At 42.6% G+C, this 23,648-nt stretch overlaps 1 long non-coding RNA gene across 1 annotated transcript; it reads right to left on the bottom strand.

Annotated features, from left to right (window-relative positions):
* Positions 1-775: 775 nt before the first annotated feature.
* Positions 776-7,766, bottom strand: LOC140105851 (uncharacterized). The gene is made up of 4 exons (XR_011850658.1): positions 7,662-7,766; positions 3,316-3,424; positions 2,759-2,864; positions 776-1,131 (listed from the first exon to the last, which is right to left on the bottom strand). It is a non-coding gene; the product is annotated as an uncharacterized lncRNA (long non-coding RNA).
* Between the last annotated feature and the right edge of the window lie 15,882 nt (positions 7,767-23,648).

A 23,648-nucleotide genomic window follows, 5' to 3' on the forward strand; every position in this document is an offset into this window, starting at 1 on the left:
GTACCTCCATCCCCCTTTGAAGCGGGCTCGTCATCGTCGATGGTGGTTCATCTATAGTAGTCACCCCAGTTGAGGTTATATGCACCATCAGCAAGGTGCACCCAAGCGAGCACCCACATTGGGAACTTATATAAATATAAAGATATATTGTATATGCATAATCTTACTAGCATAGTTAATCAATACAATGTTGATATGCCAGTAGCTCAATAGTGAAGGCAAAAATTATATCTATTTGAGATAGTCATAGAATAGTCCTTCCAATTTTTTCCACGTATTGCTACATCCACATACTGTTGAAAAGACATCACTGTACATGCATTACGTTTTCCTTCTTCTATTTTGTATTATATATATATATTTTTTGTGATCAATGTATGAATTTGCCTTTTTTACTTTATCTAATAGAGTAATATATGATATTGACCTTTATGAACAGCATAAAATATCTTATATTTCCATTTAAGAAGGCAGGCTGTAATGCAATGGACTTTTTATGTATTTCACACTGTATGTTGATCGGACCTGATTCAGGGAAAGGTTAGCTCGCAAAGGCATTGTCCGCTAATTTATGAAACCTATACATGTGTATGCAATAATTTTAATTCTATTTGGGTAGCACACCACAAGCATGGGAGCTTTTATAGGCAGTTTTATTCATTCTGGAGATGTATGGATACAATCTACTGTATGTTGTAGTTGGGGCTACCATAGATTTCTATCGGTTTAGTTGACATTGATGTTTATGCTTAGCACAACAAGTGAAAGGACACTGTTAGCTTTTCAAAAACATTTATTATAGGACAGTGAAGCAATGGATCAAGCAATCATCACCTCTCATGTATGTCTCATTTGCACCATACACAAAAAGTGATCTTTTTTATTAAGCATACAACTGGACTATATACTGCTGGAAACAATGTATGGCATGAAATGTGGTAACTTATATTTTTGGATAAATGCTGTATATATTGCGGTTTTCTCAATCATATTGAGTAGTGGATTTATCCCACCATGGAGTGGGGACAAGTCTTGCAAGGATCATCATTTCTAACCACATGGTGTCTGCAGTTTTCCTTATCAAAGATGGCTGTGCACTTTTCCTTGTCGTAACTGTCAGGTCTGCCGCCACTAAATGGGGAAGACAAATATATATAAAGTAATACTGTATATGCACAATCATACTAGTATAATATGATATCCATGTAACGCTGCTCTATCCAACATCAGCCCCGAGAAGACCATTGAGATTCCATGTATATCACAAAAGTATCTGAAATAAATCTAGTCTGATCTTGGTTGAGTTCTTGGTTGATATTGTACATGTTTTTTTAGACCTAGAGGATTTTCACCAGAAGCCTTGTAACTAGTATAAAGAAGTGAAGAGTGAAACAAAAGAACATTTATAAATATAAAGTCCTTGCCTTCTTTAAAAATAATTATCAGATGGTGATGCAAATATTGTTTTAAAAGGAATTAGAACAGGACAAAAGTTTGGCATCTCAGTGATCATACTGACCACAGAACTGGACATTGACATAATAACTAATTCTTTAAGAAAATGTAGAAATTGTATTTTTTTTGCTATTCTATATCAATGTGAAACTTCTCCAGTTTCTCAGGACTTTATAGAATATTAAATGGTGCCATGAGGAAGTACAATTTGTTTCACAAATAATACCAGCCCCATATGGCTCTGGGAAGAAAGAGAAACATATCATGGCTCTCAGAAGGTAGGGAGCAAAGAATATAATATTCAATAATGAAATGGGACTGCAGCGGTAAGGGGTTAATGACTGTGCAGGTGTTAAAGTAATCATCAGTCTTATGACAAATGACTATTCCCGACTTATGAAGCTATATAGTTGTAACTAATTTATACAATTTCAAGCACTTATTCACTTATTTCTATATTACTTTACAATTCATGATGTCCACTTGGACGTAATTAAAATTTATTACGTATGCATTTTATGAATTTTTACAAGAACTTCTATGAACTTAAAAACATATTTATCATTTTGTATATACTACATTACCATATATACTCGAGTATAAGTCGACCCAAGTATTACCCAAGGTACCCAATTTTGCCACAACTGGAAAAGTTATTGAATTGAGTATAAGCCTAGGGTGGAAAATGCATTGGACACAGCCTCCTCCAGTAATGAAATACCAAGCGGCCAGTAATGAAATGCCTCATGCAGCCCCCTCCCAAATAATGAAACGCCCCTTAGCCCCCCTAATGATGAAATGCCCTGCAGCCCCCCATTCTCATGAGATGCCCTGCAGATAGCGTCCCATCATATGAAAATTTGTGAAATCTTTTTGCAATTTCCCATTACATTGCATGGAATTTGTATGAAAGAGAACAAGTCCTTACACAGCAAGGATATAAGGCTGTATCTTGAGAGCTCTGTGATGATACCTTTGTTTATGTTTTTAGAATTTATTTACTATATTTATATTACATGATTGTAGCTGGACTTGAAGAAATTGGGGAATGTCTTCAAGGAGCTGTGTTCTTAGCTCTTAGGATTTAAACTGCACTCCAGGGCATCCTCGATTCTATTATCCAACCAGAAACTAACACCAAAATATACATCCAAAATATGGCTCATATACAGTATAAGCTAAAAGGATGTGCTTTAGAAAAAACAATGACTTTATAATTGTGTTTACATTAAGTATTTATTGATGTGGGAAAGATATAATACTGTATAGTGACTCTTTACATCCAAAAGAAAAAACATCTTACACTTGGCAGCAATGTATGGATCCATCATCAGAGCAGCTACAATCCATACAGTCTTTTGTTCTCCAAGATGAGCCATATACATGAAATGTTCTGTCATAGGTGCATCCTAAAAAATAAAAAGTACTTATTTGTATGCAATGTATATGCAGAATATACATGTGTTTTACAGGTTGTTTTTGGAATATTACAAACGTCCACAATTTTGGTTATCTCCAGAATGGCCATTTATGTCTGCTATTGCATTCAAATAAAGAGTGATGAGTTTCAATACTATTTATAGTCGTTTGGTTTCTGGAGTAAATCAATTATTTTTAATAATCCTGGACAATCCCTTAGATAAGATCAACATTTGGTTAAATAGCTAGCTAGAGTGAATCAAGCCATTATTTGGGTAAAGTCATTTGCAGGTGTTGATACACTATTCTCAAATTAAAGAGGTACAAAATTCATCAGGTAATTAATTACCTGAAAGTATCCAACCAAGAGATATGTTAATTAGAGTAAAATTAAAAGTAAACCTCATCAATGATTGTGTATATGTCACTGCCCATTCTTACCTCCAGGATCTCTACCTCTAATCCGTTTTGGTGGGGTATTAAAGCAGGCAGCATCACAGATACCCACAATGATCCCAAAAGAGAACAAAGCAATCACCAAAGAGTATTTCTAAAATAAAAATACAAAGCTTTACATTTTATAAATACTTATAGTCTTCATTCTCTACAAATCAGCAATAAATAAGTAATAATAAGGAATTTGTGATGGAAGTGAAGGAACATGCTCATGGCAAACCTCACTCATTGCTTGTTACTATAGACTGGAATAAAATTGCATTTTTCATAAATGGTTATCTGTATTTGGATGCTTTTGTTTGTTAAGAGGGAAAATAGAAGTAAAAATTATAATAAATTCCATTAAGTGTGAGGAGTGTGAGATAGACGCCTGATGGGTAAAATAAGATTGAAAACTGGCTGAAGGATCGTATCCAGAGAGTTGTGGTCAATGATTCCTACTCGGAATGGTCACCAGTTATGAGTGGTGTACCTCAGGGCTCTGTGCTTGGCCCACTACTATTTTATATATTTATTAATGATATAGAGGTAGGAATTAATAGCACTGTGTCTATTTTGCAGATGACACCAAGCTGTGTAGTGTAATACAGTCTGTGGAGGATGTTCATAGGCTGCAGGGGGACTTGGAGAAAGTGTTTGGTCATCCACTTGGCAAATGAGGTTCAATGTGGATAAATGTAAGGTTATGCACCTGGGGGCTAAGAGGGGGCCCTGCTCACAAGAGCTTACCATCTATGAGGATGAAGGGATTGATACAAGAGGTAAAAGAGATACTATAAAGGTACAGCCATTCTTTATAAGGGAACAATATAAAATAATTTAATATATAATTTAATAAATAAAAATTCTGCTGCTTTAACCAGCCATCAGCCTCCAACTTATTTACAAGGTCCAAGGTGAAAGTGACTGCAGAGAAGCCTGGAACTTGGTTTATATCTGGTAATTGCCGGATAACAGACAGGTGGAGGACATAGGATGGATTAGCAAAGGGAGAGTAGACATTTCATTCAGTTAGCGAGTGTGATGGGCTTGCCTAAAGAGATAGGTTTTAAAAGCACGTTTGAAACTTTGTGGGTTGGGTATTAGGCTGAGAGTCCGGAGAAGGGCATTCCAGAGAATTAGTGCAACTTGGGAGAAGTCCTGGAGACGTTCTTTTGAGGTTTGAATTAAGGTAGAGATTAATCTAATATCATTAGCAGATGATCACGGGTTAGGCGATAGACTGAGACGAGAGAAGAGAAGAGAGATAGGGAGGTGCAGCATTATGCAGAGCTTTGTGGATGAAGGTTATTCTTTTAAAGTGAATGCGGAAAGAGACAGGTAGCCAGTGCAGTGATTGGCACAAACTGGAGGCATCCGTGTAGCGTTGGTCTGAAAGAAGAGCCTGGCTGCTGCATTAAGAATAGATTGTAGAGGAGAGAGTTTAGTAAGTGGAAGACCAATTAGTAGAGAGTTACAGTAGTCTAGTCTTGAATCAGCGCAACAATTAGCATTTTAGAGGTTTCAAATGTCAGAAACGGTCAGATTCTGGAGATGTTTCTGAGATGCATGCGGCAAGAGCAAGCAAGAGATTGAATATATGGTGAAAAGTAGAATTCAGAGTCCAGAACAACCCCAAGACAGTGGGCCTGCTGCCTCAGTGCTATAGTGATCCCAGAGATCGAGATGGAGAAATCATGGTTGGGTCGGTTAGCAGATGGTAAAAAATCAAGAAGTTCAGTCTTAGAAAGATTACGTTTCAAGAAGAGAGAGGACATGATGTCAGAGACAGCAGAGAGACATTCCCTAGCGTTCTGGATTAAGGCAGGGGTGATGTTATGTGCAGAAGTATTTAGCTGGGTGTCATCAGCATAGAGATAATACTGGAAACCAAATAGTTTTTTGAGGGTTCAAGAAAGAGCAACAAAAATGATAAGGGTTGTGGAGGGTCTCAGTTATGAGGAAAGATTAAAACAACTAGATTTATTTACTCCGGAAAAAGACGACTACGAGGGGACATGATTAAATTATATGAATATGTGAATGGTCCATCCAAAAAAATGGTGGAAAGTTGTTCTTTATTAAATCAAAAGACAGGGGGCACTGTCCCCATCTATATATAATATATATTATACCTATTTTTTCTGTCAAGGGTGTATGGAGAGGACTCACGTGCCAAGATCTCCCCCTATTATTTAGCAGGCACCAGTGGAGTAACTAGAAGCTGATGGGCTCCAGTGCAAAGTCTGTGCCAGGCCCCCGACTATAATATATGGTTTATAGTAATAGTCTTCTCATATGGGAAAGTGAAACATAAGGGCCCCCTAAACCTCTTGACCCCTGGTGCGACCGCAAGCTCTGCACCCCCTCAAGTTACGCCCCTGGCAGGCTCCTACCATAAACTTGTTAGTATGGGTTAGTACATTTGCTCTGATCAATGCCAGCGGCTGGTAGCAGTCTATAATAGAGGTGCAATATATTCACATTATACTGCAATTTAGTGCAATACACTTTAAGGACCACCCTTTAAGAAATTGTTACTATTCTATGAATATGTCATAATATTAGAAACCTTAAAAATCCCTTTATATTTTTCTATTGTATTTTAACTAAATTGTTCTAAAATACTTGACGATATTCAGTGATGTAATATGAAGCTTATGAGCCCCAGTGCAAAGTCTGTGCCAGGCCACCGACTATAATGTATGGTTTATATTACTAGTCTCCTCATATGGGAAAATGATCAGACAGTAGGTGTTCTCCTTAAGGAGACAATGCCAATTAAGGCCACCTTAAAGGCATGTGGAGACTTAAAGGAAACCTACCACTTCTGAAGGTAGGTATGAGATACAAACACCGGGCACCAGCTCAGGGTGAGCTGGTGCCGGTGCTTAGTCTCGTTAGTGTTAAAACCGCGGTATCGCGGTTTTAACACTTTTGAAACTTTCTAGCAGAAACTGCTTCGGCGCTTCGTGCACACGATCGTGCGCGCGCCTACATTGGAAACGCCGCAGGCGTTGCGCGCGCACGGTCGCGCGCAGCGCCGAAGCAGTTTCTGCTAGAAAGTTTCAAAAGTGTTAAAACCGCGATACCGCGGTTTTAACACTAACGAGACTAAGCACCGGCACCAGCTCACCCTGAGCTGGTGCCCGGTGTTTGTATCTCATACCTACCTTCAGAAGTGGTAGGTTTCCTTTAAAGCCATAGATGCTCCACTAGGGAATTCTGGGAATAATGCAAATAAGTTTTCCAAGGTGTTAAATGAAAAACAATATTGAAAACAATGCAAATGGAAACAATGCAAATAAGTTTTCCAAGGTGTTAAATGGAAAACAATATTGTTTTCCATTTAACACCTTGGAAAACTTATTTGCATTATTCCCAGAATTCCCTAGTGGAGCATCTATGGCTTTAAGTCTCCACATGCCTTTAAGGTGGCCTTAATTGGCATTGTCTCCTTAAGGAGAACACCTACTGTCTGATCCTAGTCAATAGCCTCTCACACAGCCAGATCAGTTCCCTACACTGTACTGAGGAGACCCAACCAGGTCAAAACAGTGCTGTCTACAGTTGGGAGTCTGTTCCTTATGGAATAGATATACTGGTTTGGCTTAATCCCACATCATGTTTTTAGACTTCTTGTAGGTCATACTTGATGTTAAGGGGGCTGCCTTTCAAGGTAGGAAAAGGAGGTATTGTTTTCCATTTAACACCTTGGAAAACTTATTTGCATTATTCGCATATGGGAAAATGTCAGCCTTGGACGCGGTTGTGACCATACCCTCTGCGCCCCTTCAAGTGACGTCTGTGGCAATATTTAATGGGGAAAAAAAGCAGAGATTGCAGGCTCCAGCTGGGCATTTTGAGATACTTAGCTTGTATAAAGTTTTCTTCAAATGATCTACGACAATCACTCAAAAATATTTAAAAAGTTGTCACTTTTATTTTTTAACCATTAAAAATTCTGCTATGATGCATTTCACGCCCGCACTGGGTTTTTTAACAGTTAATCATAACAGCTATGATACATTAATTGATGAAAAGGCCAGTACGGGGTTAAAACATGTCTTATTGGTATTTTTAATGTTCATAAAATAAAAGTGACAACTTTTAAACTACATTTGATTTCTTGGCGCCAATCGAGTGAGGATTAAAAATACTTGAGAAATAAAAGATGACAAAACAAAAAATGAATAACCAAATAAAGCTTGTATTAGATTTCATTGTGTTTTTTTCTGTCTCCTAAAAGATGCATGAAATAAACCTTTCAATTAAATATATAAAGCTATGAAAAGTACATCAAATACTGCCATACGTGAAGCCAAATGATAATATATCAGTGCAACACTTACCATGATGAGATGTTCTCTGCAGTTGCTGAAACCGTAATGCAGGTTATTTATTTATACTCTCCGATCAGCTAACATTGAGAAATTCCCATTTCCAGTGAAAATCCCTGTTTTCCCAATAGATTTTTTGGCTCCACTCACTTGGCTTAGATTTCTATTTGATTTGCTGACCACATTATTTCTTCTGTGAGCACAGTTAATCTGAAATTTTTGTATTTAATGCCATTTGAGAAAAGTTCATTACAAAGGTGTTTTTATATGAGAAATGACCACTAAATCTCATAGTAATAATGAGAGTAGAATGTAACGGATCACTACTGTGTCCATGCAATCCGAACATGGGGTACGTAGAGCATCACAGATTCAGCCCTGCGTGCCCTATTGATGAGGGCGATCGGTGAGCGGCACAATCGCTCCATGTGCGTTGCCTGCTGGTCATTTATCATACCCCTAATGAGCCTTTGTAGGCGAAACATGGCATGTAGGGTGCAGATTGACCTTGTGCTAGCACTTCTGGGCATATCTGGCCCCGAATTTTAGAATCTCTGACCCCTATGTGGGCACACTATTATTTCTGTCTCTTTTGGTGCTATAGCCTAGGGATAGTTCGCCCAATTCAAGGGACAGGTTGCGGTCAGGGTTGTGGCAGCTGTTCAGGGCTGCGGTTCCGAGGTTAATACTTTTAGGGCGACCTAAGCCCCAGCCACTACTTTAGGGTGTGTTAAGGCTTCCGCCCAACATAATCTGTTCCTATGCACCTCGGAACTTACATGTTATGCACCCCGCCATCCTGTCTCTCCTGTCCTATTTTCACCTGACATTGATCTGCATCACACCTCAATCTAGAGTATTGCCATACACCTGCACTCCTGGCCTCCTGAACCTTCATGGGAAACGTTGGACATAGCCCACCAGGTATGTGTTCTTAATGGTGATTAGCTGATGCAGCATCTGGTTGATTGTGCCACTGGTCAGACTTTTGACAGTTTTTCTCTCTTGCTGGTTTGTTGACTGATTTTAGGAACTCATTATTAAAAGTTGTGTTTTATGAATTTTGAAGCACCATTTGGATTTTGACCAGGGGGATAGTATAAATCACGTGACAGGTGACATTGGTCACAGAGGAAACAGTTTACCTTCAAGCACATTAAAATGCCAGTGTACATGTAATGCCCCTTTCGAATACCTTGTGATTAGAGATGAGCGAGCACTAAAATGCTCGGGTACTCGTTATTCAAAACAAACTTTTCCCGATGCACGAGTGCTCGTCTCGAATAACCAGCCCCATTGAAGTCAATGGGAGACTCAAGCATTTTTCAAGGGGACCAAGGCTCTGCACAGGGAAGCTTGGCCAAACACCTGGGAACCTCAGAAAAGGATGGAAACACCACGGAAATGGACAGGAAACAGCAGGGGCAGCATGCATGGATGCCTCTGAGGCTGCTTAATCGCACCATTATGCCAAAATTATGGGAAACAGCATGGCCATGACAGAGTGATTGAATGAGGCTAGATAGCATCTAAAACATCCAATAATTGACCCTGACACTATAGGGGACGGCATGCAGAGGCAGCGACAGCAGTGGCAGGCTAGAGAGTCTCATGGCAACATACCCTAAATGGACTCAGGTTTCACCAAAGGAGGTGAAATGATTTCCTATGTGAACAAAAGGTTGACGGTATATTTAGTCGATAACACAGCATGGTGGCGACATAGTGACCAAGTTCCATAACGTATCTGGTGAAACACCCGAAAAATAAGCCTGACACAGCTCTTTTGATAAGGGGACGACATGTGGAGGAAGCCATGGAGACGACTTCCATGATTAAGAGCGACAGTATGGGGCATTCATATTGCGCTGCTATGATTGCAACTTCAGGTCTCCAGCATGGCGGCGACAGATGGGCAGAGTTCCACTATGTATCTGGTGAAACACCTGAAAATTCTGCCTGACACAGCTCGTTTGATAAGGGGATGATGTGCTGCATATCCTCTCGTGCTCCAGCGTCTGGGGTATAGAGAGTTGAAATGAGACATTGGTGGACGCTGTGGAGGATCGTGGAGGCAAAATGGACAGGAAACAGCAGGGGCAGCATGCATGGATGCCTCTGAGGCTGCCTAATCTTGGGATGGAGCTGGCGGTCCACTGCCAGGCGAGCTTTCGCCTGTCCAAGCCCCTGTCTCTCGGCTCCTCCCCACCCAAAATGGGCCTGAGGGCCAGAAGCGTTTACTTTGAAAAAATTATAATTTTCAAATCAGGCCGGGTCGTTTGAATATTTCACCTAGGAATAATGGAATAGCATAGTGGTTCTATTTTTAATTGTTTTTACGGAAATGGTTCCATGATTAAGAGCGACAGTATGGGGCATCCATATTGCGCTGCTATGATTGCAACTTCAGGTCTCCAGCATGGCGGCGACAGATGGGCCGATTTCCACTATGTATGTGGTGAAACACCTGAAAATTCTGCCTGACACAGCTCGTTTGATTAGGGGACGATGTATGGAGGCAGTGAACTAGTAGTAGATTAAAGGTGCTGCAGTTAAAACTATGTTAGTTGGATCTTGAGATGGAGCTGGCACTCCGCTGCCAGGCGAGCTTTCGCCAATCCAAGCCCCTGTCTCTCGGCTACTCCCCAAACAGCACTTCTAAGAACCTTTTGTATAAGATCAAGTGTAGTAGCGTTCTTATAAGTTTAGGATATGGCGGGTGAGGGGAATGTAAACAGATGCGCAAAAAGCGCTGAAATAATATTGGTAAATGATAAAAGTTTGCCAGTATATTTTGTGGATTACACAGCAGAGTGGCGACAAAGTTAACAAGTTTGATGTGGAAGCCATGAAAACAACCCAAAATTCTGCCTGACACAGTTCGTTTGATAAGGAGACAATGTATGGAGGCAGCTATATGGACGACTTTTGGAGGCAGCTATGGCGATGACGTGTGGAGGTAGCAATGGAGACAACGTGTGGAGCCAGCTAAAAAGACGACATGTGGAGGCTGCTATGGAGACAATTTAATTTGGATAGTGCCTGTATGTGGCACTCCCAAAAATTGCTTAAAACAGAGGACCGGGTAGGTGGCCCTCCAGAAAAATTAAATACATAGCGTACTATAGCTAGAGCCAGTTGGCCCTGGCAAAAAATACCCAGTTTCCTATGCTTTAGTGTACAAAGAGGAGGAGAAGGAGGACAATGAGGAGGAGGAGTGCATACATTATTCAGGTTGAGCTTCTTTCACCTGGTGGAGAATGAAAATCCGGAGAAATCCAGGCTTTATTCATCTTGATAAGCGTCAGCCTGTCAGCGCTGTCAGTCGACAGGCGTGTACGCTTATCGGTGATGATGCCACCAGCTGCACTGAAAACCCGCTCGGACAACACACTAGCGGCAGGGCAGGCAAGAACCTCCAAGGCGTACAGCGCCAGTTCGTGCCACATGTCCAGCTTTGAAACCCAGTAGTTGTAGGGAGCTGTGTGATCATTTAGGACGATGGTATGGTCAGCTACGTACTCCCTCACCATCTTTCTTTAAAGATCAGCCCTACTCTGCCGAGACTGGGGACAGGTCACAGTGTCTTGCTGGGGTGACATAAAACTGGCAAAGGCCTTGTAAAGCGTACCCCTGCCAGTGCTGGAAAAGCTGCCTGCTCGCCTACTCTCCCTCGCTACTTGTCCCGCAGAAGTACGCCCTCTGCCGCTAGCGCTGTCAGAAGGGAAATACTGTTTCAGCTTGTGCACCAGGGCCTGCTGGTATTCATGCATTCTCACACTCCTTTCTTCGCCAGGGATGAGAGTGGAAAGATTTTGCTTGTACCGTGGGTCCAGGAGAGTGAATACCCAGTAATCGGTGCTGGAATAAATTCTTTGAATGCGAGGGTCACGGGATAGGCAGCCTAGCATGAAATCTGCCATATGTGCCAACGCGCAAGAATTCACTCCCCTCACTGGCCTGACTGTCCATTTCCTCCTCCTCCAACTCCTCCTCCAACAGTGAAGGACTGAACAATGGTCCCCTCTTCTGTCTCGCCAACATTCTCCTCCTCTTCCTCCTCATCCTCCTCCACCTCCTCCGATATGCGCTGAGAAACAGACCTGAGGGTGCTTTGGCTATCAACAAGGGAATCTTCTTCCCCCGTCTCTTGTGACGAGCGCAAAGCTTCCGACTTCATGCTGACCAGAGAGTTTTTCAACAGGCCAAGCAGCGGGATGGTGAGGCTGATGATGGCGGCATCGCCACTGACCATCTGTGTTGACTCCTCAAAGTTACTCAGCACCTGACAGATATCAGACATCCACGTCCACTCCTCATTGTAGAATTGAGGAAGCTGACTGACCTGACTACCAGTTCTGGTGGAAGTTGACATCTGGCAGTCTACAATCGCTCTCCGCTGCTGGTAAACTCTGGATAACATGGTTAATGCTGAATTCCACCTCGTGGGCACGTCGCACAACAGTCGGTGAGCGGGTAGTTGGAGGCGGCGCTGCGCTGCCCTGAGAGTGGCAGCATCTGTGCTGGACTTCCTGAAATGCGCACAGATGCGGCGCACCTTCGTGAGCAAATCAGACAGATTGGGGTATGTCTTGAGGAAACGCTGAACTATCAGATTTAACACATGGGCCAGGCATGGCACATGTGTCAGTCTGCCGAGTTGCAGAGCCGCCACCAGGTTACGGCCGTTGTCACACACAACCATGCCTGGCTTCAGGTTCAGTGGTGCCAGCCACAGATCAGTCTGCGCCGTGATGCCCTGTAATAGCTCTTGGGTGGTGTGCCTTTTATTGCCTAGGCTCAGCAGTTTGAGCACCGCCTGCTGTCGCTTAGCGATGGCACTGCTGCTGTGCCTAGAGCTACCGACTGATGGCGCCATGCCCACGGATGGTAATTCGGAGGAGGAGGAGGTGGAGGAGGGGTGGGAGGTGGAGGAGGGGTGGGAGGAGGAGGAGGCATAGTAGGCCTTTGAGACCTGGACCGAGGTAGGCCCCGCAATCCTCGGCGTCGGCAGTATATGAGCAGCCCCAGGGTCAGACTCGGTCCCAGCCTCCACCAAGTTAACCCAATGTGCAGTCAGCGATATATAGTGGCCCTGCCCGGCAGCACTCGTCCACGTGTCCGTGGTCAGGTGGACCTTGTCAGAAACGGCGTTGGTCAGGGCACGGATGATGTTCTCTGACACGTGCTCGTGCAGGGCTGGGACGGCACATCGGGAAAAGTAGTGGCGGCTGGGGACCGGCCGCCGCCATGAGGTTTCGAAAGGCCTTGGTCTCTACCAGCCTATAGGGCAGCATCTCCAGGCTAAGCAACTTGGAGATGTGGACGTTGAGGGCTTGGGCGTGTGGGTGGGTTGCGCTATACTTCCTTTTGCGCTCCAGCGTCTGGGGTATGGAGAGCTGAACGCTGGTGGATGCTGTGGAGGATCGTGGAGGCGAAGATGGGGTTTTCGCGCGGGAGGTGTTTGGGCCGTGGTCCTGGGCAGGGGGCTGACTAGCAGATGACACAGGGGAAGGAGCAGTGGTGTGCCCGGCTGGATGTGAACGGGATTGGTGCCATTGAGTGGGGTGTTTAGCATGCCAAATTTTCCTGGGAGGGGGCAGACTGGGGGGGAGGAGGCTGAGGTGCAGGAGCTGGAGGAGTGCCGATTTCGGTGACATGGGTGGACTGCGTGGAAGACTGACTGGTGCACAAATGGCTAGAAGCATTGTCCGCAATCCACAACATCACCTCTTCGCACTGTTCTGGCCTCAACAGTGCTCTACCACGAGTCCCAGTAACTTGAGACATGATGAACCTAGGGAGTGTAGCTCTGCGGCGTTCCCCTGCTCCCTCATAAGCAGGTGGTGTCTCACCCCGCCCAGGACCACGGCCTCTGACCCCTGCAGTAGTTGGACGCCCACGTCCTCGTCCTCTACCCCTAGCCCTCGGGTTAAACATTTTCCAAATTAAAGTGTAAACTTTAAATTTTTTTTTTTTTTTTAACAAAATAATGCTATCCTATTGCTATGGCTAGTTTCTAACCTACACTGACAGCACACAACTGGATTTTGTGCTGTGCCTGATGACTTTGAGCTATAAAATGAAATAAAGGTAAAAAATAAATAAATCAGCAGACTCTGCCTAATTCTAATCAAACCCCTAATAAATTGTCCCACTTCGGTGTTTGAGGTGGATATGCGTGTCACTAAGAGCTAAACACAACGGTAGCAAGTCCCCCTGCAAATTCCTCACAATATGGTACTAGCTGCACTACTAGTGCCAGCAAGCCCAGCCACAAGCAAATAAAAAAAAAAAAGTATAACGTTATTGTAGCCCTAAGAAGGGCTGTTGGGTTCTTGTAGAATCACTCCTGCCTAACACTATTCTAATAGAACACCCTAACGCTTTCCCTGACCAGCAGCAGCTCTCTCCCTAACGGCATCCAGACACAGAATGATCCGAGCAGCGCAGGCAGGGGCTAGTCTATTCCAGGGTCACCTGATCTGGCCAGCCAACCACTGCTATCGACGTGTAAGGGTACCACGTCATGCTGGGTGGAGTGCAGAATCTCCTGGCTTGTGATTGGCTCTGTTTCTGGCCGCCAAAAAGCAAAACGGCGGGAGATGCCATTTTTTCGAGCGGGCGAAGTATTCATCCGAGCAACGAGCAGTTTCGAGTACGCTAATGCTCGAACGAGCATCAAGCTCGGACGAGTATGTTCGCTCATCTCTACTTGTGATCACACTCACGTACTTTGTTATTATCTTCCGTTCTATTTAATGCTTAAAGGGAACCTGCTACCACACTTCAATAACATTTACAAAAATGTTATCTTAACCCCTTAAGGACAGAGGATTTTTCGCTCATTTCTTCCTCTCCACCTTAAAAAATCCATAACTTTTTAAATTTTCCATGTACAGAGCTGTGTGAGAGCTTATTTTATGCGTAACAAATTTTACTTTCCCTTGATGTGATTTATTATTCTATGCCATGTACTGGGAATCTGGGAAAAAATTCCAAATGTGGAAAAATTTTAAAAATATGCATGTGCGTCACGTTCTTGTGGGCTCAGTTTTTACGACTTTCACTCTGCACTCCAAATAGCACCTCTATTTTATTCTTTGGTTCAGTACGATCGCAGTGATACCAAATGAGTATGAAAAAGAGTATGCCATCTTCTGACGCTAATAACTTTTTCATACTTATGTACGGAGCTGTGTGAGGTGTCATTTTTTGCGAAATGACCGCACATGTAAAAAAGTGTAAAAGTCGCATTTCGGACATTTGGGCGCCATTTCCCATTTTGGAGGTCACAGCCGGCAATAACCGTCTTCATATTTTGATAGATCAGGCATTTTGAGGCGTGGCGATACCTAATGTGTTTTTGATTTTTACTGTTTTTTTATGTTTTATATCAGTTTTAGGGAAAGGGGGGTGATAAGAATTTTTTATATTTTATACATTTTTTACATTTTAACTTTTTTTTTCTTTTTTATTTCACTATTTCTTAGACCCTCTAGGGTACATTAACCCTAGATGGTCAGATCACTCCTATCATATACTGCAATACTACTGTACTACTGCTCATTGTAACGAATCTCCTGAAACCAGCCTCGGGTGAGCATCACTGGTTTTAGTTAGAGGGGTGCACTTTGCTCATAAGGGCTCTATGAGAACCTAAATAAAGATTACATTTTTTTAAACAGTGGTGACAGGTGCCCTTAAGTGGGTCTAGACGCAATTTTGATGTTAGGCGGCAGACCTGGAGACCAGCTTCATTCTAGTTTTCAGCATTGTATAGATCCTGCATTTACACAATAAGCTAAGTAGATACAATTTCATTGGATTTACTGCTAAGTTACTTCATGAGAGAACACAAAGCATCATGAGAACTAAGTGTGCAATGTAATTGGCATTAAAATGGGTTGCCATTGTTAGAGATTTTTTTATCCAGGGCTCCAACAACCCTCCCAAAGGTGTACGGTGAGCTCCGAATTGTATAGGTCTTTGGTCCCAGTGCTGTATGCTGCACAGAAAGACACAGGCAACTGGTCATAAGCTGTACTAAAATCACACTTTATTCCAGGCCCGCAGCCATGTATATAGAAAACACAAATGCTTTGCAAAGGGCGTGGAAAGGTAACAAAATACCTAAATGCTATAGGTTAGCTTGAATATACTTTGATATATACCTCCCCTTAGGCTACTTTTCCCAAAATAATGTTGATAAACTCTATTTATTGTTTCTTCTGGAAAAACACTAGATTTAAGGGAACAGTGTGTTTTCAGTAAATGTATTATAAAGGCTAGCTAGTAGTCCAAAGAAGACGCTGAAGCAAGAAGAGAATAACAGGATTCAAGGACAAGCAGGCAGATTACCCAAAATGGTGTCTGAATTATGAGATGGCTGACATTGATAATGTCTGGGTGATCAAGATGGCGTCTGGAGAGAAATATGATATCTCTCACACCATTAAAAAGTAGTTTCTGAACTTTTGTACTGTGGGTTATTTACACAGTCAGATGAGTAAACATTGATGAATTCCTGTATCCTGTGAAAAATACTGTTTTTCTAAATCATCTATTTTGGCTACATCTCTTGGCTTAGATCTGATTTTCTGACCATAACACACTTTCTGTGTGCACAGCTAATCTAAAATATTTATACTTCACAATCATAGAATATAAACCATACTGTATAATAAATGAAACTGTTGTACTGTTGTTCTAATACTATGTGAGAAAAGTTAACCCCAAATGTGTTTCCAAATCTTTTTTACATGTCCCTTTATAGGCAGCTATTAGTAAATGATATGTGTTCTATAAGTATCATAGTGCTATTTACCTGTACTCCATTTTCCATACTATTCTGTAGTGTTATGTCCTCTCTACCTTCACTAAATGCACTGTGCATCTCACCTGTACTACAAGGAACAATAATGTTTCTATGCAGGGCAGTTTCTAGGTAATTTGTTGTACAGAGCAAATCATAAAAAAAATAAATAAATCGACAGCCCACCCCACCCCTGGTCTGAACCAAAAAGTTCAATCTTTGTCTCATCACACCAGAGAATCTTATTTCTTATAGTCTGGGAGTCCTTCATGTGTTTTTTTGCACACTGTATGCGGCTTTCATATGTCTTGCACTGAGGAGAGGCTTCCAACCCCCTGTCATAAAGCCCCGACTGGTTGAGGCTGCAGTGATAAGTGACTTTGTGGAACTTTATCCCATCTTCTTAGATCATCTCTGGAGTTGAGCCACAGTGATATTGGGGATCCTCTTTATCTCTTTCACCAAGGCTCTTCTCCCATAATTGCTTAGTCTTGGCTGGGTGTCCAGGTTGAGGAAAAGTTGTGGTCATCCCAAGTTCTTCCATTTAAGGATTATGGAGGCCACTGTGCTCTTAGGAACCTTCAGTGCTGCAGAAATTCTTTTGGAACCTTGGCCAGATCTGTGTCTTGTCACAATTGTTTCTCTGAGCGCAATTCCTTAGACCTCATGATTCTCATGCGCTCTGACATGCACTGTGAGCTGTGATATCTTATAGACAGGTGTGTACCTTTCCAAATGAAATCCATTCAGTTTACACAGCTGTACTCCAATGAGGATCAGAAGGAAATGGGCAGGTTGTGAGTTACAGATGTGTCAAAGGGTCTGAATACTTATCATCATGTGATATCTCAGTTTTTAATAATTATTTATATAGTGCACACAGATTACGTAGCGCTGCACAGAGCTGTCAAATCGGCCCCTGTCCCCATGGGGCTCACAATCTAAACAACCTAACAGTATGTTTTTGGAGTGTGGGAGGAAACTGGAGTACCCAGAAGAAACCCACGCAAACATGGAGAGAACATACAAAATTTTTGCAGATGTTGACCTGGGTGGGACTAGAGCCCAGGACTTCAGCACTGCAAGGCAGAAGTGCTACCCACTCAGCACAACCTCCCGCTTAATTGAACCACATAGAGGTAATTATCAGTAGTCTGCGGGTATTTAGAGCCCAGTGTCAGGTCACCATGACAACTAGTGGCTCAGCATCAGGTTGTTATGGGAACAGCTGGCGTGAGGGAAGTTACTAATCGTGGCTCTCCTCATTGGGATTTTACTGCGCATGCTTAGCTCAGCGTTCGCGACAAGAATTTTCAATACAGACACTCTAAAAGACTGCCACTTCCACCCTAGATACTTACAAGCGGCCATCTTGGTACACCCACACCGGAGAATACTGCGGTTGTAAATGTCTAAGGGCGCGTTCACACGTTGCGCTTTCGTCGCGTTCATAACGCGACGCTAGCGCACAGTGGGCGGGGCTCGGGCCGATCGCATATGCGTTTCCCGGGAAACGCATGCGATTGATAACCCGATCGCATGCGTTTCTCTGGAAACGCATATGCGATCGCCCCAAACTCCGCCCCCTGTGCGCTAGCATCGCGTTATGAACGCGACGAAAGCGCAACGTGTGAACGCGCCCTAAAGGTACATGTAAATGCTTATGGTTCTTTTATTGTTCATATATATGTTTTATAGTCATTCCCAATGTTTTGATGGTGAATAATTCTGTATAATTGCATCCCACCAAGTATACTGCTGACTAGCGGCCATTTTGGTCATGTGATATGCATTATGTTGCCTATATATGTTTGCTTCTAACAACCCACATCAGTCCTATAGTTTTGATAAAGGGGTACAGCCCCGAAACGCCTTAACTAGGACATTATATATTTTATCATCTTTTATGTAATTGCAATTTTAAATTTTATTTTATAATAAATCACTATTTCAGAATACTGGAGTTGAGTGAATCTAATTGATGTAGATACCCTGGAAGGCTTTCCACCGCTCCCCTGCCTTTTCCTAATACACTTAAGGATATATGCTACTGTTCCTGCTATTTCACTATTTATAATATAATTTCTACCCTTGTTAATCCCCATTGTCCCTATTCTTTACCCTCTTCTTCACCTCTTTCCCTTCTTGAGACTTTATTGCTGTACACAGTTTCTTGAAACATTGCAATACCCAACAAAAAGATCTACCTGGACCCCCAAATCTAGAACCATCTCATCAATGGATACATACATTGACCGCTTCAGAAAAAAAGTGAAAACTGAAATCCTGGGGAAAGGAAAGAAACAGGTCAATAACCTAACCCTGCAGGAACAAAGGGCTATTACATCATTGAAAGCAAACCCAGATAACATCATAAAACCTGCTGACAAAGGGAGTTCAATAGTCAAAATGAATACTTCTGACTATATCAAGGAAGCAAACAGACAGCTGTCCAACCCCATTCATTATAGGAAACTTGAAAGTGACCCCACAGAGGCCTACAAGAAACAACTTATTGATATGACCAAGAAGTTTTCAACTGAGATGAAAACCAAGGTCCACCTTCTCATCCCAGAGAATCCCAGTCCAGGCTGTTTTATATGCTCCCCAAGATCCTCAAAGATGTAAATCCAGGAAGGCCTATTATTTGTGGCATTGGCAGCTTGACGGAAAGTATCTCAGGTTGGGTGGCAAATCTCCTTAAACCCCTGGTCAGAAGTATTCCTAGCTATATCCAGTACACTACTGACCTTTTAAATAAACTGAAGACTGAATCTCTTTACACTAACATTCCCCATAAAGATGGAATAGCCGCATGCCAGGCACACATGGAGAAGCACAACTTACCAACAGAACTGGTCACAGAAATTATACAATTTGTGCTCACCCACAACTATTTCACATTTGAAGAGGATCTGTACCTACAGTGTATGGAAACATCAATGGGTTCAAGGTGTGTGTCAGGATTCGGGATGTGTGGATCCACTGGACCAAGGCGGGAGGTGGTACTAGCGACACCTGGGACCGGAGTTTATAGGGCACCTGGTCTTCACCAGAGCCCGCCGCAAAGCAGGATGGACTTGCTGTGGCAGGGTACCACCAGGTCGTTCCACAGGTGCGACTAGGTGACAGTCTGGGGTGACTCAGGAACACGCTGGAGGCACAAGAACGCAGGAGACACAGGAATGCAGGATAATCACAAAGGAGCTTTCTCTAAAGCTGTGAGGCACAAAGATCCGGCAGAGTTTGCAGGAAGTGGCAGGCTTAAATAGAATTAGTGAAATTGACCAGCACCAATTAATGGCGCACATATGCCCTAAAAGTCGGGACGCACACACACTTTGGCTGGGATCGTGACAGGAGCTGGGACAGGTAAGGAGCGGGACCACCCATGATGGCCTGCACCACAGTATGCCAATCTATTTATGGCTGAATTGGAAGGTGCTTACTTATCCACATGCACCACAAATCCCATGATCTACCTCCGTTATATAGATGACATTTTGATCATCTGGACTGCAGGTGAGGAGGCCCTACTTCAATTCCATGTGTGCTACAACAACTCTCACCCCACCATCAATCTGAAACTAAGCTATTCAGACAAGGAGATACACTTTCTGGATACCACAATACTGATTAAAGACAGCTGCTTAACCACAACAATATTCCATAAACCAACAGACAGAACGGCCTACCTGAGAAATAACAGCTTCCACACCAAACATACCAGACAGTCTATCATATACAGCCAGGCTATACGATACAACCGTATCTGTTCAGACAAGAAAGACCTGGAAAAACACCTCCATTTGGGCTATAGACCAAAAGTAACTGATAACCAAATAAGAAAAGCAGCAGCCATCAACAGAGATGATTTACTCACAGATAAGGAGACCCAACAGGAGGCCATAGTGCCCCTAGTAGTCACTTACAGCCCACAACTGGAGATCCTACGTCACATTGCCAAGGAACTCCAACCAATTCTACATAAAGATACAAGACTAAAATAAATATTTCCAGTCCCTCCTCTCCTGTCCTTCCGGCAACCACCAAACCTGAAACAACTGGTTGTCCGGAGTGCCCTGAGACCTCCATCAGAAAATGGTACCTCACCCTGCCTGCAAAGCAGGTGTAAAACGTGCCAGCACATTCGCACAGGTGACCAGGCACCCGTACCTCAAACACAGCAGGTACATCAGATCAAGGGGACCTTTTCCTGCAGGTCCTCTAATGTGGTCTACCTTATTATGTGTCAGCAGTGTCCAACCACAGGCCTTTATGTTGGGGAAACAGGTCAGAGACTCCATCTACGTATGAACTCACACAGAGCTGATATTAAAAATGAAAGGAAAGATCTGCCAGTGGCTGTACATTTCTCTAGAGCAGACCAGACTATGGAAGATTTTTAGATTACTATTTTAATGGGACATTTTAAGACACAGAGGGAAAGGAAAGAATGGGAGTGTAAATTAATGAGGAGATTCAACACCTTGCAAAGTGGTCTTAACATTCATGCCAGCTTCATGACCTCCTACCTCTGACCTGGAGGCCACAAACAGATAAGAGCCAGGGCTCTTGTGTCTCGCCTCACAGGTTTTTAGTGTTTTCATTGCCTCTGTCGTAAATAAGATTTCCCTGTTGTTTTAAAGTTTTTTATATCCTTTTATGATCACTGCCTAGTGTTTATAAAATGCTGTGAATTTTCAGTTTCATGCATAACTTCATGTCTGACAAAGAGAACTAGTATTCTCGAAAGCTCACCATCAAATATGGTGATATCGCCTGATTTCTTCACTCTTCTTCTGCTCTCCATGGCTAACATAGTACAAATCTACGCTACTAGCAATACCACTCTCCTCTTTTTTTTTGTCACTATATCCACTGGCTCCATCCCATACTCTTTAACTTGTTTAATTATGTTATTACTTTTGTGTACAGTCTATCAGAGGAGTAAGGGCTTATTCACATGGCCGTCTGCGGGGACGTACATGCGGCCCCATGTACGTCCCCATAGATGGCAATAGCGGCGTGGTGCCGATACGGTGCCACACATGTTCTATCTCATGTTCATGCTCTATCTTTTGGCGTGTGTGCGGCCGTGAGCCGCTATTCTCTATGGAGGGAGGAGGGGTCACCTCCTCCTCCTCTCAAGCACACAGCGGGCATACCACGTGTGAATGGACCCTAACTCCAGTGGTAGAAGCCATATCAGCTGCTATGGGGCCCGCAGTGTCAAGGGGCCCCATCATCCAACCTGACACACTAAAGACTGGAGGATGTGCACCTTTATATACATACACATTGTAGAGCATAATATGTATATAACATATGTGCAGTATATATGCTGTATGTGTATACACAATATTGTATTATGCTCTATGTGTGTATATATGCTGTACATTTGCATATGACACTGTATGTGTGTATATGCTCTATAGGTGTTTGCATAAGTGTATAAATGTGTGATTGTAACTTGCATGTGTGATTATACAAATTTTTTTCAAGTGGGAAGTGGGGCCCTGCTATGGGGCCCCTCCTCTCCTAGTTACACCCCTGATCTCAGTGATATTTCTAGGATTATTTTCAATGTATTCTCTCTTTTTTCAAAATTTCTAATGTTGTATTCTTAATTTTTTCAATAAAGATCATTTGAGAAAATTGAATTTCAAAGTATACGTGGTTTCTTATTACTGATATTGTGGATCTTCATGTGAGCATTAACAGATGTAGATGTGAATAGCAGCAGTGTTTAAGTTGTACCCTACAAAGTCACTTTTCTATCACATATACATGACAGCTCGATTTGTGGACTGCATGTACTGCTATTTACCTGTACTATGCTATATACCAGTGGTGGCACTCGTAGCCTTTTCTGTGGGCACTCACCCCAACACAGAGCTTGTCAGCTAGGACTCAAGGCTTTCTCTTGTGATCCAATATAGCCCACAAAGTGCCATGCACAGCAATATTTTGAAGCAACATCCTTGGCTGCCAGGACTACAGGAGGAGCGAGAAGCGGTGGATAGAGATGGATTGTCATTGGAACTTCTGCTCTGGGTCCCCTGATTCTTCCTCTTCAGGGGACGCTGGAGGGAAGCTACAATCCAAATTTCTCCATCTTTCCATTGTTTTGGGGGACACCAATATGATTAAAACCTGTGATACAGCAGGCATCAATAAGTTACTGCTTAAATTGTCATGTTGGCACTTTGCAACGTAGATTTTGGTTGTACCTTGGGCACTCCAAAAGGTTCACCATCAATGCTATATACAAACCTTCTACTGATATCTTCTACCTGTAATATATGTATTACATTGAAATCTAAGACTGAGTTATAATTTGACATCTATCTGCATAAAATGTACTACAACTGTCTTCACTTTCAGGGGGTTTTTTAACCAAAAAATTCAACATACGAAAACAGCAGAGGTGAAACTAGAGAAACTCTGACAAAATTCTGTGGAATAACCAAGAAACACAATGATCTCATTCACAGCTGCAGATTTCTGATCGCATTCTGCAATTATTACTGAGGTCATGGGTTGTTTTCAGAATAATCTGTTTCACTTCAGTAATTTCTTATCATTTTCCATAGCCAAGAAGTCTTTCCTCAGAATCCAGTGTCATCATACTCTGTTTTTCTTTATTTATTTGCTTTTTATTACACGTATTGTTTCCACATTATTATATTCATGCCGCCCTGCGCTTGTGTGTACCGATTTATTATAGTTCCCACATCAGGTTGTGGTCGGGGACTGTGCCAAACCATATAACACATAACAGGTGTGAACAGGACTGGATTGGAGTGCATGGGGCTGTACATAACGTGCTGTGCCTCTCTGGAGAATACGCTCAGTCTATGCTAAGTAGGTGATTTTGCAAGCTTTTACATATATAGTTACATGTGATTGGATGTCATTTGAACAATAGTGTACTATGTCCAGTGATTGGCTGATCAGCCCCCCCCCCTTCCATGTTTAAATAAGAGTCATGCCTCCCCATTTTTTATTGCCCCCTGAGGAAGCGACAGAGAAACACGCATCAGGGCTCAGCGGTTCATCGCTATTTTATCCTGACTATGATGCAGCCCGGTTGGTATATATGAATTTTTCAGCACTGTGCACTTTATACTTTGTCCCCTGATATTCAGGCATCCTCCAACCAGGATCCACTTTATATGGCC

Source organism: Engystomops pustulosus, chromosome 11 (assembly GCF_040894005.1).
Source record: "Engystomops pustulosus chromosome 11, aEngPut4.maternal, whole genome shotgun sequence".
Classification (NCBI taxonomy): Eukaryota; Metazoa; Chordata; class Amphibia; order Anura; family Leptodactylidae; genus Engystomops; species Engystomops pustulosus.